The 14,615-nt window shown below is 36.8% G+C and overlaps 1 pseudogene; it reads right to left on the minus strand.

Annotated features, from left to right (window-relative positions):
* Positions 1 to 4,959: 4,959 nt before the first annotated feature.
* On the minus strand, positions 4,960 to 5,471 carry LOC141491561 (NADH dehydrogenase [ubiquinone] iron-sulfur protein 4, mitochondrial-like; annotated as a pseudogene).
* Positions 5,472 to 14,615: the final 9,144 nt, after the last annotated feature.

The raw sequence follows: 14,615 nt of genomic DNA on the forward strand, positions 1-14,615 counted from the left end.
ACTGAATTATGTCTATGTCAGTTTGTAACTATATCTAAATCTGTATCTATGTATACATATTTATGCTATATTTATTTCTATTATATAGATACTCATATCATCTCTCTTATCTTTCTGACTCTGTCTCTATGTCTCTGTCTCTTTTAGTTTCTCTCTCCCTATATGTCTCTGTAAAGCTATCTCTGTTTCTCTCTCTCTCTCTCTCTCTCTCTCTCTCTCTCTCTCTCTCTCTCTCTCTCTCTCTCTTCCATACTTGTGTTCTCTGGCCATGCTCCTGCTTGTCCCTTCATACTTGTAAACTTATGGGGAAAATGATATCAATGTTATTCTTTCCCTGTTTAAAAGAAAATGGAATCTTATGTCTATTTCATTTTTTCTAGTTTTTTGCAAGTCAGTGGGGTTAAGTGACTTGCCCAAGGCCACACATCTAGGTCAGTATTAAGTGTCTGAGGCCGATTATAACTCAGGCACTCCTGACTCCAGGGCTGGTGCTCTATCCACTGCACCACCTAGCCACCCCAGAAAATGGAATCTTATGAAGATTCACCCAATACTGTTCCTCATGTGTGCTATTCAGCAGGGAAGATCAATTTCACTCTGTAGGTCAGGATCCAAAACAGCTTTCCAGGTGATAGGATGGAATTGATTCAAAGATAAAATTTAAAGGAAAAATAACCTGGATCTAAAGAATGGATTTTGAAAGGGGGCAGCAAGATTTGAGACTTATGTATCTGAGAAAGGCCTGGAGGGTACTATTAGACCTCAAATTCACTGTGATCATGAGATCACAGACCTAAAGTGGGTAGGAATCCTCTAGGTCATCTTACCATGCTCTTTTTTGTTGTTTATTATTTTTTATTTTTGCAAGGCAATGGTGTAAAGACAAATAGTGAATACAAGACCCATTTATGAAGACACAGGCATAACACAGAACAGAATTGGGACCTGAACCCATATGAGCATCAATTGGAGAAATTTTTCATCTTGCACCTGGAAAAGACTTTGAGAAAAGAAAACTTTTATCTTTATTGTTCTTAGGGATGAAAAAAGAGAGTAGATACCTTTACTATGCTTTTCCAGAAAGTAGGAGAAAATTGTTTAATTCCCAATGAGACAACTTTAGGCAGGCTCCAAGAAGAGCAGTGAGGTGGCACAGTGTATACATTGCTGGGCCATAAGTCAGGAAGATCAGAGTTCAAATCTGACTTCAGATACTTATTAGCTGTGAAATACTTGGCAAGTTGCTTAAATTTTCTTTGTCTCAGTTTCCTCTTCTGTAAAAAGAACTTCAAATGGGATTACAGAGTCAGATACAACTGAAAATGTTTGATCAGCAGTAGCAAGGATAAGCTTCCTTACAGTTAAGATCTGCCCATAAACATAATGTCCTGCTCCAGAACATGGGGGCGTAGGGCCTTCAATCAAAGACTAAATCTTTGTTTTTCCTTTTTACTAAAGTTGAAGCTGTAATTTTTGTCTAGATTTAGGTTAACCTGAATGGTCTTTGAGATTACTTCCAATTTAGAGGTTCTTTTATTTTGTGCGATAGAAAACTGACTTCAGATTAAGATAGATAGTTATGCTGAGGATTCTTTGAATATAGAACACTTTGCTAAGTCTAGGGAGTGCTGATATTCAGCAAGAACAACAACCCAAGGAAAGGATACAGTCCTTGTTGGACATTTTCTGCTTTTCATAAAGGGTTTAATAAAATTAAGTATGGAATCTTGGTGAAAGCTAACCATGAACCCCAAGTTGGGTGCCTCAGACATAAAAATAGGCCAAAGGAATTAAGGGAGAAAATTGTCTACTGAGAGGCTTTGATAGAAATAAATATTTGAGTTCCTAAGGAATGGAACTAAGTCAATATAAGTGAGTAATCCCACTAAGTCCATAAAACCTAGGAGTAGAAAGGCCATCTGTTTCATTTTAAGTGTGAAGCCTGGAGCCTAAAGAAATGATAAGACTTCATTTGGAGTGTATAACCCAGAACGTTAGAGGAGAAATTAGAATCCAGGGCCTTCAACTATATAGCCATTGATCTTTCACTTCATATTGTATCCTATTTTCATTCATTCTCCACATGGTCTTGAGATTTATAGTATCCAGGATTTCAAAGGGTGTTTTTTCCCCTCTTTCACTGCATCATTTTGATAATTCTTATTCTAATCAAATTCCAGTTTAAAATCCTCACAAATAGCATGTTGAAGTCCTCTAAGCTCAGATTATCATTCTTTAAAAAAAAATCAATTTTCTTTTGTCCTAACTTCCCAATTCTCTTGAGCATTTGTCATGCTTTCAGCTGTCCATGTATGTAACCTTGAAATCATATTTGACTGCTCTTACTCCATCAGCATCCACAGTGAGTCAAATGTTGTTGGGTCTACATCCAGAAACATTTCTTAGAACTTCATATGTCCCTAGTACCTCAACCAGTTCAATCCCTCATTATTTTCCCCCTTGGGTGTTGTAATAGCATTCTAATTTTTGGTCTTGCCTTCAGTCTTTCAGATCTACATTTTTTCACAGTTGTCATGGTGATATTCCTAAAACTCATGTCTGAGGATACCACATTCCAAATCAACAAATTCTACTGCTTACCATCGAGATAAAATCTAAAAATCATTTATTTGAAATTTGAAGTTAGTCATTTATTGCATTATTCCTACTTTTTCAGGCTTGTTACACTTTACTCTCCTATAGGTTGTCTACAGTATAGCTGTCCTGGCCCATCTGCAATGTCTGCTCACACACCACCTTAGTATGCTCTTGGTAGCTATGCGCCATGGCTGGAATTCCTTTCTTCATGATCTCCAAATCTTGGCTTTCTTTAGGAATCACTTTACATGTCATCTTTCTGAAGACACTTTTTCTTAGTCTTTCTCCTAAGCTTCTACCCCAAATAATGCCATTCTGTAATGCCCTTCAATTTACACCATATGTATCTTTTTATGTGGCTCATTATTTTGAGATTGTCCATACCATTAGTATGTGAACTTCTTGAAGAAAGAAACTCTGTTTGCCCCTTTCTTTCTATCCCTGGCACTAATCCAGTGCCTAGAAAACTGGAAATGATGAATACATACTACTGACTAACAAATTAATAGGGGTCATCTCCAAGAGGAGCTCTTTCCGCATCCTCCTTATAATTTGTCCCATATTCCTAAAACAACGTCCAAGATATATATGAGCCCACATTTGTATCCTTCATATGTTCTGCTTTACTTAGAAGAAGATTTTTAGGAGAAAGGATGAATTACATCTCAGATACAAAAATGAGAAGAAAGCAAGCAAATTTTTTTTCATGAAATAAGCCCAGGGTGATAATACTTCCAGGAGAAAAAAAAGAAGAAAAAAATCTCAGTTTCTTTTGAATGCACTCATCTATTCTTCCCTCTTAGCCTGACTGATCAAGTCTCTTACTGAGACTAATCTGGTATCAACTTTATATATCACTCATAGGGGAAACAAGCCTTGAGAATGAAGCCAGTGTAAGGATGAAGAAAAAGATTTCGCTCCCCTACCCCCATGGTGATTTGAGCCCCATCTTTGACTCCAAGGTAGGTAGGGACCTTGATTATATTTCTTCTATATTCGATTTATTGACTTGTAAACGGGGTATTAGATACTGTTCCCACTTCCCCTGAGACATTATTATATTTAATCATTCCATGTAAAATGAGTAGAACTCTAATGGGGAAAAAACCATTTTAATTAAAAGACTGTCTTCATTCTGAATACTTCAGACTTGTAACTAAACCCTGAGCTGGGCCATTCTGAATGGCAGTAAGAACAAAAACGTATTAATTTTCCCAACTTTTGTCTCAGAGCTCTCCAGTATCTTTGCTTATTGCAAACTGAAGATAAAAGGGGTTCTGTTATAAATAGCAGTACTCTTACTGGCACAGATGATATTTGTCGCTCATCGATATAGACATATGGAATCAATGGAGCTCATACCAAGAGGGAGAGGGGATTTTTCCTGAATCTTTCCTGGTGTAAGACTGGAATCCACATTTCTCTCTCTCTCTCTCTCTCCCTCCCTCCCTCCCTCCCTCCCTCCCTCTCCCTCCCTCCCTCCTCTCCTCTCCTCTCCTCTCCTCTCCTCTCCTCTCCTCTCCTCTCTCTCAGTGTTTGCAAAGCAATGGGATTAAATTGCTGGTCCAAGGTTACACTGCTTGTAAGTATCAAGTATCTGAGGCTGGATTTGAATTTAGGCCCTTAGGATTCCATTGTGTCATTGAACTGCCCCAATCCACTGTGCCACCCCCACCTCATCTCTTTTAAGTCTGATAGCTTCACTAGGGGAAAATGTCTTAATTAATCAAGGAAACATTAGACTAAGTAAAAAAGGTATGTGAACTGATGTCACAAAGACAATTCATTCCTTTTAAATGGGGAAGGGCTGTTTCCACCATGTAGGAGCCACATAAAAACATGAACTTAGTTTTTTTTTTTTCAGAAATTGGGGCATGAGACATTCCAGACCAACCCTGATAAGGAACCACTTGATCTAGAATTGGCAGGGGAGATACCTCCCTCAGATCTCCTTTCCATTCTCCCTTTTGACTTGGAAAAAACCACCTTTACAATTTTAAAGGTTCTAGAAGATATTAAACCTAGCGATCTCTTTAATGGGTACTCAATGACTTCCTGAGGTAAGCTGGTGGTTCTTTTTTCTTCTTTGGCTGCCAAGAACATTCAGGACTGGATAGTAGAAAAATAGACCCCTAAGGACATACCTAAGGAGATCCTTTTGAGCATTCCAGGAATGGAACAAAATAACTTTCATCAATTAGAAGTGGTGAATTAACCCTAAACACATGACTTTCTAAACTTAAACCCCATTTGCCCTGGGTGATGTATGTATAAAGTTTAAAGATCAAATTTGTTGGGAGATTAAGAGATGTCTTATACATGGACTATAAACACTGCACAGCTGACTTAGTCAGTGCTGACCTATTTGGTGAACACCCTTGTTCTTTTCTCTCGAGAAAAGTTAGTGCCATAATACTTGGATTTAGATTTGGGGACCTATCTCTCTATGGAGTGCCATAGCTCCAGCCATATTTTTTTCTGGAATTGCAATTGCTTCTTCTTTAGTATGAAAGGTTAAAAATACATTTGACAGAGGATCTATCAGCCCATCAAAAAAGTTTTCCCAACAGCTCTCTGGTATCAAACCCCATCTTCCATTTCTTTGTGGTGTTTACTCCAGACTGTATGTTACTGTGAAAAGGAACAAAAATCTGAACTTTTCTAGTTTTGACATGTTCCTCTGGAATATCAGTCAATGTAGTGACAAACAATTTTTCATCTATTATGATGAGTTACCTGTCTTGAGCTTGATCCTTTGCCAGCCACCATGTGGGAGTGCTCAATGAACTGGTGGGAAGCCAAGAAGCCATAGCTGCTACCCCTCTTACACCCAAGGCTTGCCTCTGAGCCTTTGACATTGAGCCTGCTACCATGTTACCACTTTTTCTTTTTAGATGGAGGAAGGGAGTCAAGATCCACTTTGCATATTGTACAACCTTAGTAAAATACCTACACCCTTTCTAAATATCACTTCAGGTTGGATGGCTGTAGTTCTTACTCAAAATGTCTTGAAAAGCTAAATTGCATTTGCATATGTGAGGGGGCAGTATCAGGCTTAAGATAAAATGATTAGAGAATCACTTCTGAAGGTTTAGGATTATACAATGAGGAAGATGGAGTCATGCTATAATGACATAATCTTCCTATGGTGGTAGGAGTTGAAGCTTTTCAAAGCTCACAAGGGTAACACTGGAATTCCCATCGTTAAGATCATCCTCCATTTTTTTCCTCTTGACACTGGGTTTTACAATGTTTTGCTATTGGAGTAAGAGGTCAAGAAGTAAATCCAAAGCTGGGAAATCTCTGATTATTGGCTTAACAAAGGTACTCCATTAGTAGGCAGTTTGGTGATTAGGGGAATAGAATCATTTGCTTGGATTCAATAATTTGTTATTGTTCAATCAGTTGTATACTACTCTTTATGACCCCATTTGGGATTTTCTTGGCAAAGAGACTGTAGTGGTTTGTCATTTATTGCTCCATCTCATTTGACAGATGAGGAAACTAAGGTAAAAAAGGGAGAAGTGATTTCTTTAGGGTCATAAAGTAACTGTCTGAGGTCATATTTTTTAAATCAGGAAGGTGTATCTTCCTGAGTCCCCGCTTAGCACTTTCTTTACTAAGTCACCTAAATGCCTCATATTCACTAATATTTCATTTCAAATCCACCTGAGACATTTAGTTGCTAAGTGACTCTGATTAAGTCACATTTTTACTCTTAACTTCAATTTCTATCTCAATAAAACATGATAATAATGGGTTGTTTGAGGACTAAATTGGATAATACATCCATATATATATATATATATGTATATATATATATACATATATATATGTATGTATGTATATCCCTTTGCAAACTTTAAAACAATTTATAGATGTTAGAATGATTACTATTGTGAAATTGATTATTCAGTAATTAGTAGTCTACTATTTTATTAGGTCATGGTAATCTGATACTTGCTAGGAGACTATATGCGTGTCAGTGTAAGCAAACCTGCCACTTCAATTAGATATATAAGTTGAATGATAATTCAGCCTGGTTATAGGATGTTTTTCTTAGAATGATGTCTCAGTAGTAGAAGGGTGTATGGGATTGGAGATATTGATTCATTCTGTGTCCCTGTTACCTAGGGATCTAGGAGACCCTTTTTCAAGTAGGATTAATCTTGAACCAATCACAACTCTAGTTTAATTGGCATCTGTTCATATTATGTAATGGACTTATATAATCAAACGTTATTAAAGGGAGCTCTAATTGTAAAAGGTATCTCTGATCACTGAGGGGGCATTGGCTCTGTCATTGGTAATTAGTCTAATAGATTATGTTCTAACTTTTGTTATTCAACTTCCCTTAATCATACATTTATTATCATTTCATCTCATTATTACCATTTTTATTATCATCTCCATCATCATGGTATAAGGCTTATGACCAAGTAATATCTTTCAAAGATCATATGCTACATGACAGAAGAATGGAACTTTACAGTAATGAAAACAACTTTTTCTAAAACATTGGGAATAAGTATTCTATCACTATTCACCTTTTCTACTATTAAAAATGACTAGGGGCAGCTAGGTGGCACAGTGGATAAAGCACCGGCCCTGGAGTCAGGAGTACCTGGGTTCAAATCCGGTCTCAGACACTTAATAATTACCTCACTGTGTGGCCTTGGGCAAGCCACTTAACCCCATTTGCCTTGCAAAAAACCCCTAAAAATGACTGAAAGTATCAGTTCTACAGCTGTGTCTTTCTCATATCTTATGCAGTTAGATGTTGAAGACTTATAATTAATCTCTGGGCATCTTTCTCCAGTCATTTGCTCAGTCAACTGTTGAAATAAACAATCCTTGGAATATCAGGTTTACAAGTCAGAAGAGATGGTAGGCAGGCCTGGAAAATCCTCAGATATATTGGTGAATGGGAAGAGATGAGGACCAGAAAAGGAATCTGGTAAGTGGAAAGAAATTGGGGGCTTATAATAGAAAATAAACAAGGTGGTGAAAATAAGGAGAATAAAATGAGGAAGACATCAGTAATATCCTTGATAAGAGACTTCTGACAATTTTCCAAAGAATGAAAAAGGGCACCTTTCTTTTCCAACAATATCATTGATCTTTCCTGAAGGATGAACCAGAACCAAAGATTCAAGCAGTTTATTTTGAGAAAACTACTTGACTATAAAGAATTTTACAATGGAAGATGTACAGAACATTAACCTCTAGGTATACAGAATATTAGAGAGTTCTTACTAGGTATACAGAATATTAGAGAGTTCATATTTGTCTAGCTTAATACATTTAGGAGGAACTGTGGCATGCTAGAATGAACTCTAACTCTTTCTGAAATTGGAAACTTTAGGGTCAAATCCACTTCTGACATTCATGATTATGGACAAGTTATTTATTCTTCCTGGGCCTCTCTTTTATTATTAATAACATAAAGAGGATGAACCAGATAGTTTCTGAGATTCTTTCTAGTGCTCTATCCATTATGTTGCAAGATGGGTTTTTCATTTTCACTCACTTCATCTTCATATCTATGAGCTTCCATTAATTCTTTTTTTCTTCATTAGACCATGAGTTTCTTGAGGATAAGACTTGCTTTTGATTTCTTTGTATTCTTTGTGCTTAGAAAAGTTACTGAGACATAGAAAATACTTAGCAAATGCTAATTGATTGAATAAATCTCAGAAATTTTCAGGAGGGAGTGCTTTCCACAGACAAATATTCTATTGGGGGTAAAAATGCCTCTAAAATATCTTTTACATGATCATTTACCTTTTGCTTCCAAAGCTTCAAAAAGGGGGAACATTATTGTCTCCAGAGTGCATCTATTTCCCCTGTGGCTAAAACTTGTTACTAGAAGGTTTTCTCTCCCTTCCTCCAAGAAGCCCAGATCTGCCTTTCTGGAATTTTAATCCATCAGTCCTGATCCAAATTGAATAAATTGATTCCTTCTTCCATATTGGGCAGCTTTCAAGCATTTGAGAATGACTTTCATGAACTGGTCATTATATGTCCTATGTTTCTTGTCTTAGTTTGATATACTGTGTCCTGGGCACCCTGATAGATGGTGATGATTCAAATAAAAGGATGAAGTCATCTCTACTCTCAAGGACCTTCTATTCTAATGGAGGATATAAGCAGTACAAATTACCAGCCATGGGTTGAAGAAACATCTTTAGGCAGTGAAATCTGGTGGTATTTTCACTGGCTCCTCCAAGGACAACCCAGCTGCAACAACTGTCCTTCCAGCTGTCACTTCCAATCTGGCTTCCTGTTCTGGGACTTCAGTGCTGCAGGGAACTTTTGGATGTTTCGGGATGATATATGCTCAAGAATCAGAACAGTCCATCTCTTTCATCCAGTACAGAACATGCATATGGATAAGACAAGCAGGCAGGCTCTCCCCCAGACACTGAAACAGAAATACCAGTGCAGCACACTAAATAAATCTGTAATGTTGGTCCCAGTGGATACCTAATTCTTTCTTTTTTCCCTCAATGGACCTGGGAATTGGCATAGAGAAAAGCTGGGTCATATTTTCATGTTCCACAGATGACAATTCCATCCATTTATTTCTGTCTTCAGAGGCTTCCCTGAAAATAAATTCTTCACATTTAGCTCATCAGACTGAGACCTACTTCAAGGTCAAACAGAAATCCTCTGAGCCATGGTAGGGGCCAGGAGAAGGAATGCTCCTCAAATTTTCAATTTGGCAAAGAGTCTAGACAGAGGATTAATCTGTGGCATCAGTACTTGTGTTCTTGCAGAGGCAAAAGAAAACAAAACATAAAGATAATGAACAATTTCAGTGCTCCCAGCATTTCTAAAAGCATTTATCCCACACCAAATCTGCAGATTGCCTACATATGTAAATAAACTTATTTAGGGGTAGAAAGGAATTTTGGAATAATTTATTTCAATCTTTGAATTTATAGGTGAATAGATTAAGGTCTCTAGAGAGACAGAGACTTGTCCAATTCAGAGCTTGCATTGAAAAATTAGGTTTTCTGTTGTCGTAGCCAGAACTTTTCATACAAAGTCATGCTAATACTGATCCTTTATTTTAAACTAGAAATATGATTTCACCAGTGCCAAGAACCATTGGTGAATGAATCTCTGGTACCATAACAGGTCATTAATTTTATGATTTCCAACTTAGAGGATTCAAAAGTTTTCTAGGGCCCTGACACATTAGGTCCCTGACCCAGAGTCACATAGTCCACGTATTTAAGGTGTAGGACTTTAGTTTTATCTCTTAGCCAGTTCGGGCACATTTCAGAGCTATTGTGAAGGGAGGGATTTTTAACATAATCAAGGGGCACATCTAACATACATGTATGTATATTTGATAATTTAATTGCATGCATTAAGATGTTTGAGCAGAAACAAAATCAACAGAACCAGAATTAAAAATAAGTATTCAACTGGAGGAAAAAAGTGAAAATCTTGTTGAATATCTCTGATCAGTGTCTGATAGAACAGAACTAACAAAAATATAAGAAAAAAAGAAAGTAGTCTATAAAGAAATTGTCCTTGGAAATCATAAAAAAGATGAAATATAAACTGTTTAAGTAAAAAACTACAGTTGTACCAAGTAGTTGGAGAAAAGCAGTGACTCAACAAAGTCCCTTTAAAAACTTTTAAAAATGCTTCAAAACAAATTCAGGAATAGCAGAACCCATCAAAGAATGGTGTAAAACAATTTTACAATCCAAAACAGCCTAGAAAGTTGGCAGTAAAGGTCTGTTGCAGAAAGGTGAGATTGTAACACAATCCAATGCAGGTTAAGCTTCAGTAAACCAGCAGCTGACCTTGAAGGTGACTGAAGCAGTGGCAGCAATGGGGGGTTTCCAGATCCATCAGCCCACAGACAGTGAGGGGGACAGACAACTCCTCAGAAGGAGATTACAAATGGCCCTTTGCTAGGACATGAGTGGGGTGGGGAGGATGCTGCTGCAAAGACCTTACTTAGATTCAGGTTTTAGACTGGGTTTCTGTCCAAGGGCAAAAAAAGATTACTAACACAAAAGAGCTTGCAGCTGCAGGGGAGGTGGGGTCCTGTACCTAGTTCCAGGGTGAAAAAGAGCATTTGTAGCCTCTCACAGACCAGAGCATAAGCCAATAGAGTGCTAAACACATCACTCCATTTAGTAAACACATCACTCCCTATTGGAAGAACTAAAAGTTTACAGGTTCCCAGAATTATCTCTGAAAAAGCTGCACAAAGGATTTGAAGCTTGGGATTGTGCTTTCCTGCACTATGGAAGCAGCACTCTACTCTAGCATACAGAATTAAAAATCAAGAAAGAAACCAGAAAAAAATGAACAAACAGCAGAAAAAGATCCCAGCTCTGGAAAGTTACTATGATGACGGAGAAGACCAAAACACAAACTCAAGAGAAGATAACAAAGTCAATTCCTATAAACAAACCCTCAAAGAAAAATATGAACTGGACTCAGACTTTAAAAATCAGATAAGAGAGATAGGCACAAAATTGGGAAGAGAAATGAGAGTGATGTAAGTAATCATGAAAAAAAGTCAACAACTTGGTAAAGAGGCATGAAAAGTACTGAAGAAAATTACACTTTAGAAAACAATAGAATGATTGTAAATAAACTACAAAAACTATATTGAAGAGAACTCCTTAAAACTCAGAATTGGCCAAATGGAAAAAAGATAAATACAATGATTCACCAAAAAAATAGGTCTTCTTTGTAAAAATTAGAATTGGCTGAAAGGAAACAAAAGGTAAAGCTTACTGAAGACAATAATTTTTTAAAAATGAGAATTGGAAAAGGACAAGTTAATGACTTTATGAGACATCAAGAAACAATGAACCAAAATTTAAAAAATGGAAATAAGAGTACAAAATGTTACATCTCATTGGAAAAATAATTATCTTGGAAAAGATATCCAGGAGAGATAAATCAAGAATATTTGGAATATCTAAACATCACGATCAATAAAAGAGCCTAAACATCATCTTTCAAGAAATTATCAGGGGTAGCTAGGTGGCACAGTGTATAGAGCACCAGCCCTGGAGTCAGGAGTACCTGGGTTCAGATCTGGCCTCAGACACTTAATTACCTAGCTCTGTGGCCTTGGACAAGCCACTTAACTCCTTGCTTTGCAAAGAAAGAAAGAAAGAAAGAAAGAAATTATTAAGGAAAACTGCTCTGATAGCTTAGATCCAAAAAGGTAAAATAGAAATTGAAATAATCCTCTAATCACATGCTGAAAGAGATCTGAAAATGAAAACTCTCAGGAATATTTAAGCCTGATCACAGAGCTCTCAAATTAATGAGAAATATTACAAGCACCTACAAAGAAACAACTTAGATATTGTAGAACCATTGTCAGGATCACATGAGATTTAGCAGTTTCTCCATTAGGGGCTTAGAAAACTTGGAATATTCCAGAGGGCAAAGGAACCAGGATTACAACCAAGAATCAACTACCTAGCAGAACTATTTATAAACTTTCCAGGGGAAAATAACTATTCAATTAAAGAACTTTCCAGCATTCCTATTGCAAAGACCAGAGCTGAATAGAAAATTTCACTTTCAAATAAAACACTCAAGATGAAGCATGAAAAAGTAAACAGAAAAGATGTTTGTGAATTTTCAAATAAGTCAAAAATGGTCAACATAATCTCAAATAAGAGATATGATAATGTGTATCCGCTACTTCATTGATAAGATAATAGTATATTTTTCTACATATGGACAATTTGAATCAACATCCCCCCCTCACGTACCTTTCTTACATTTTGTCATATAGAATATCTCTCTTCAGATAATGAAAGATGGTCAAATTGGGATATTTAAGTAATATACAAATAAAAGATTTTAATGAAAAGGTTTTAAAGTTAATGATATATGAGTTGACCCAGTAATATTTCCCATTTTTTTTGTTTCCAGGCTTGTCCCAATGAATGCATGAGTGCACACACACACACACACACACACACACACACACAAACTGTATCCCATAGATTCCATATTAATATGGGTTTCCTTACTGAATATTTCCTCAGACATTTGTATCCCATCTTCACAATATCTCTCCTCCCTGGGTGTATGTTATCCTTCTCACAAAGTTGACTTTTTTTTTTTAAAATGGCAGTCACTGAATTACTGAGGTTTGAAATCTCAAGTCTTTAGATTCTGAGCTGGAAGGGGATTGAGAGAGTCCACATAGGGCACAAAACAGGTTCAAATGAAGCAAACAAATATAATCACTGCCCTTGAGTAGTTTACCTCCTACTATGTGAATTGGCCGAAGCAACTCAGGAATTAAGCAGCAGGAGAAAGGTTGAAAGCTGGTCCTTTGCTTCTAAATTTAGCCTTTTATCTAAGATTTTAGGCCCATGACCCAAGGACAAAAAAAAATGCTGTCAATCTTTGCAATGTTAATTTCCATGTCATTTCTTGGAGACCATGACTCATACTTCTTGAAAATGAAAAAAAATATTCACCTGATGACCAAAAACATCTAGAGCTGCCTGATGATTATTTTTGGTTATTGTTCAGTGTGATCCTGTCTATCGAGAAGAGACTGAATAATATCATTGATAGAATACCTGTGTACTAGGCTTGACTGAGCCACAACTCTTACCTTTGTAACCTTGCTTGGATTCCAGTAAGCTATAAGGTTTCTTCTGTTTCTACCAGCTTACAATGTCACACACCTGATGTGACTTGGTCTCTTTAAGGGGAAACATGAAATAATGAGAATCTCAAAATGAGCCACAGAAGATCCAGGGCATTTTCAGTTGCAAGCTTCAGTCTAACTCTGTAAATGAACTTTAGCTGAAGAATGAAAGTAATTTTCTTATTAAAAGTTTTGCATTTTCTGTTCTTCAATTGTTTTGCTGAATCTGCTTTTAGCAACTGAAGGAATATAATAAGTGAACAAGTAATGGCCATTATTGACTTTTTGGTTTTTGTTTTGTTTTGTTTTTAAAAGGCACAGCCTTTCTATACAAACTTAGATCTAGACACAACATTGATAAGATGTCAATCATGTGTCAGCATGTCAATCATGTGTCAGAGTGTCAGAAGAACTTCTGGATAAAAATAACAAATTATCTGAGTTGGAAAAGATTTACATGGTACTTGAACTCAACAATGTAGAAAAACCTATTAATGTTTGACTACTAACAGTGCCCAAATCACATGGCTATAATGGTAACCAAATCTGCACAATGTGAAGTCCACACTGAAGCAAGGCATTATGCTTTGAAATTGCTCATTCGTCCTCCCTTCTGATCATCCAGTTCCTGATCCTACCTCATTCCCATGAGTAGCTACTTCACTCAAGCATAACCGCCCCCAAAGGTAATCATATCTACAATCTTACCATCATTCATAAATATACCTCTCCATGTTCAAGAAATCTGTCTGAACATAATCTACCAGAGGTTTCCTTCTGCTTTTCCTTATATAACTCTAATCTTGATCTTTCCCATAATCTCATTTTCTTGACCCATCATTTCTCCCCCAAGCATCTCCCCACCTGTAACCACTCTTCCCTTTTCTTCATCTTGGTTCGTTGGTGGAACAAATCTTTCCTTTTTTTCATGAATTCCTTGCCCCTTATCATATCACAGATTATGGCTACTCACACATGTCTTGGCTCACTTTTACCATTTTTTAACTTTGCACCTACATGCTACTGCTGAATGAAGGTGAAGAAAATCATACCATTTTTTTTCCTGAATCAATACTATGCAAATTTATGTTATACAACTTGAACTGGATCCTCACTGCTGCTAGGAAATCCTGCATCTCCCTAATTAACTCACCACCTTATTCTCCACAGTGGTTCTTCCAAATCTTCCACAATAATCCATGACTGACCCAACCACCCATTCCTGCTCAGTTGAGAACCTTGTCTCATAGTTTACAAAAGAAATTGAGGCCATGTACTATGCGCTCCTCCTTCTCCCCTTTTTCTTTTATTGTTCTACCATTTTCTATTCCTTCTTTCCTGTTTCACCAAA

This window comes from Macrotis lagotis, chromosome 6 (genome assembly GCF_037893015.1).
Source record: "Macrotis lagotis isolate mMagLag1 chromosome 6, bilby.v1.9.chrom.fasta, whole genome shotgun sequence".
In the NCBI taxonomy this organism is placed as follows: domain Eukaryota; kingdom Metazoa; phylum Chordata; class Mammalia; order Peramelemorphia; family Peramelidae; genus Macrotis; species Macrotis lagotis.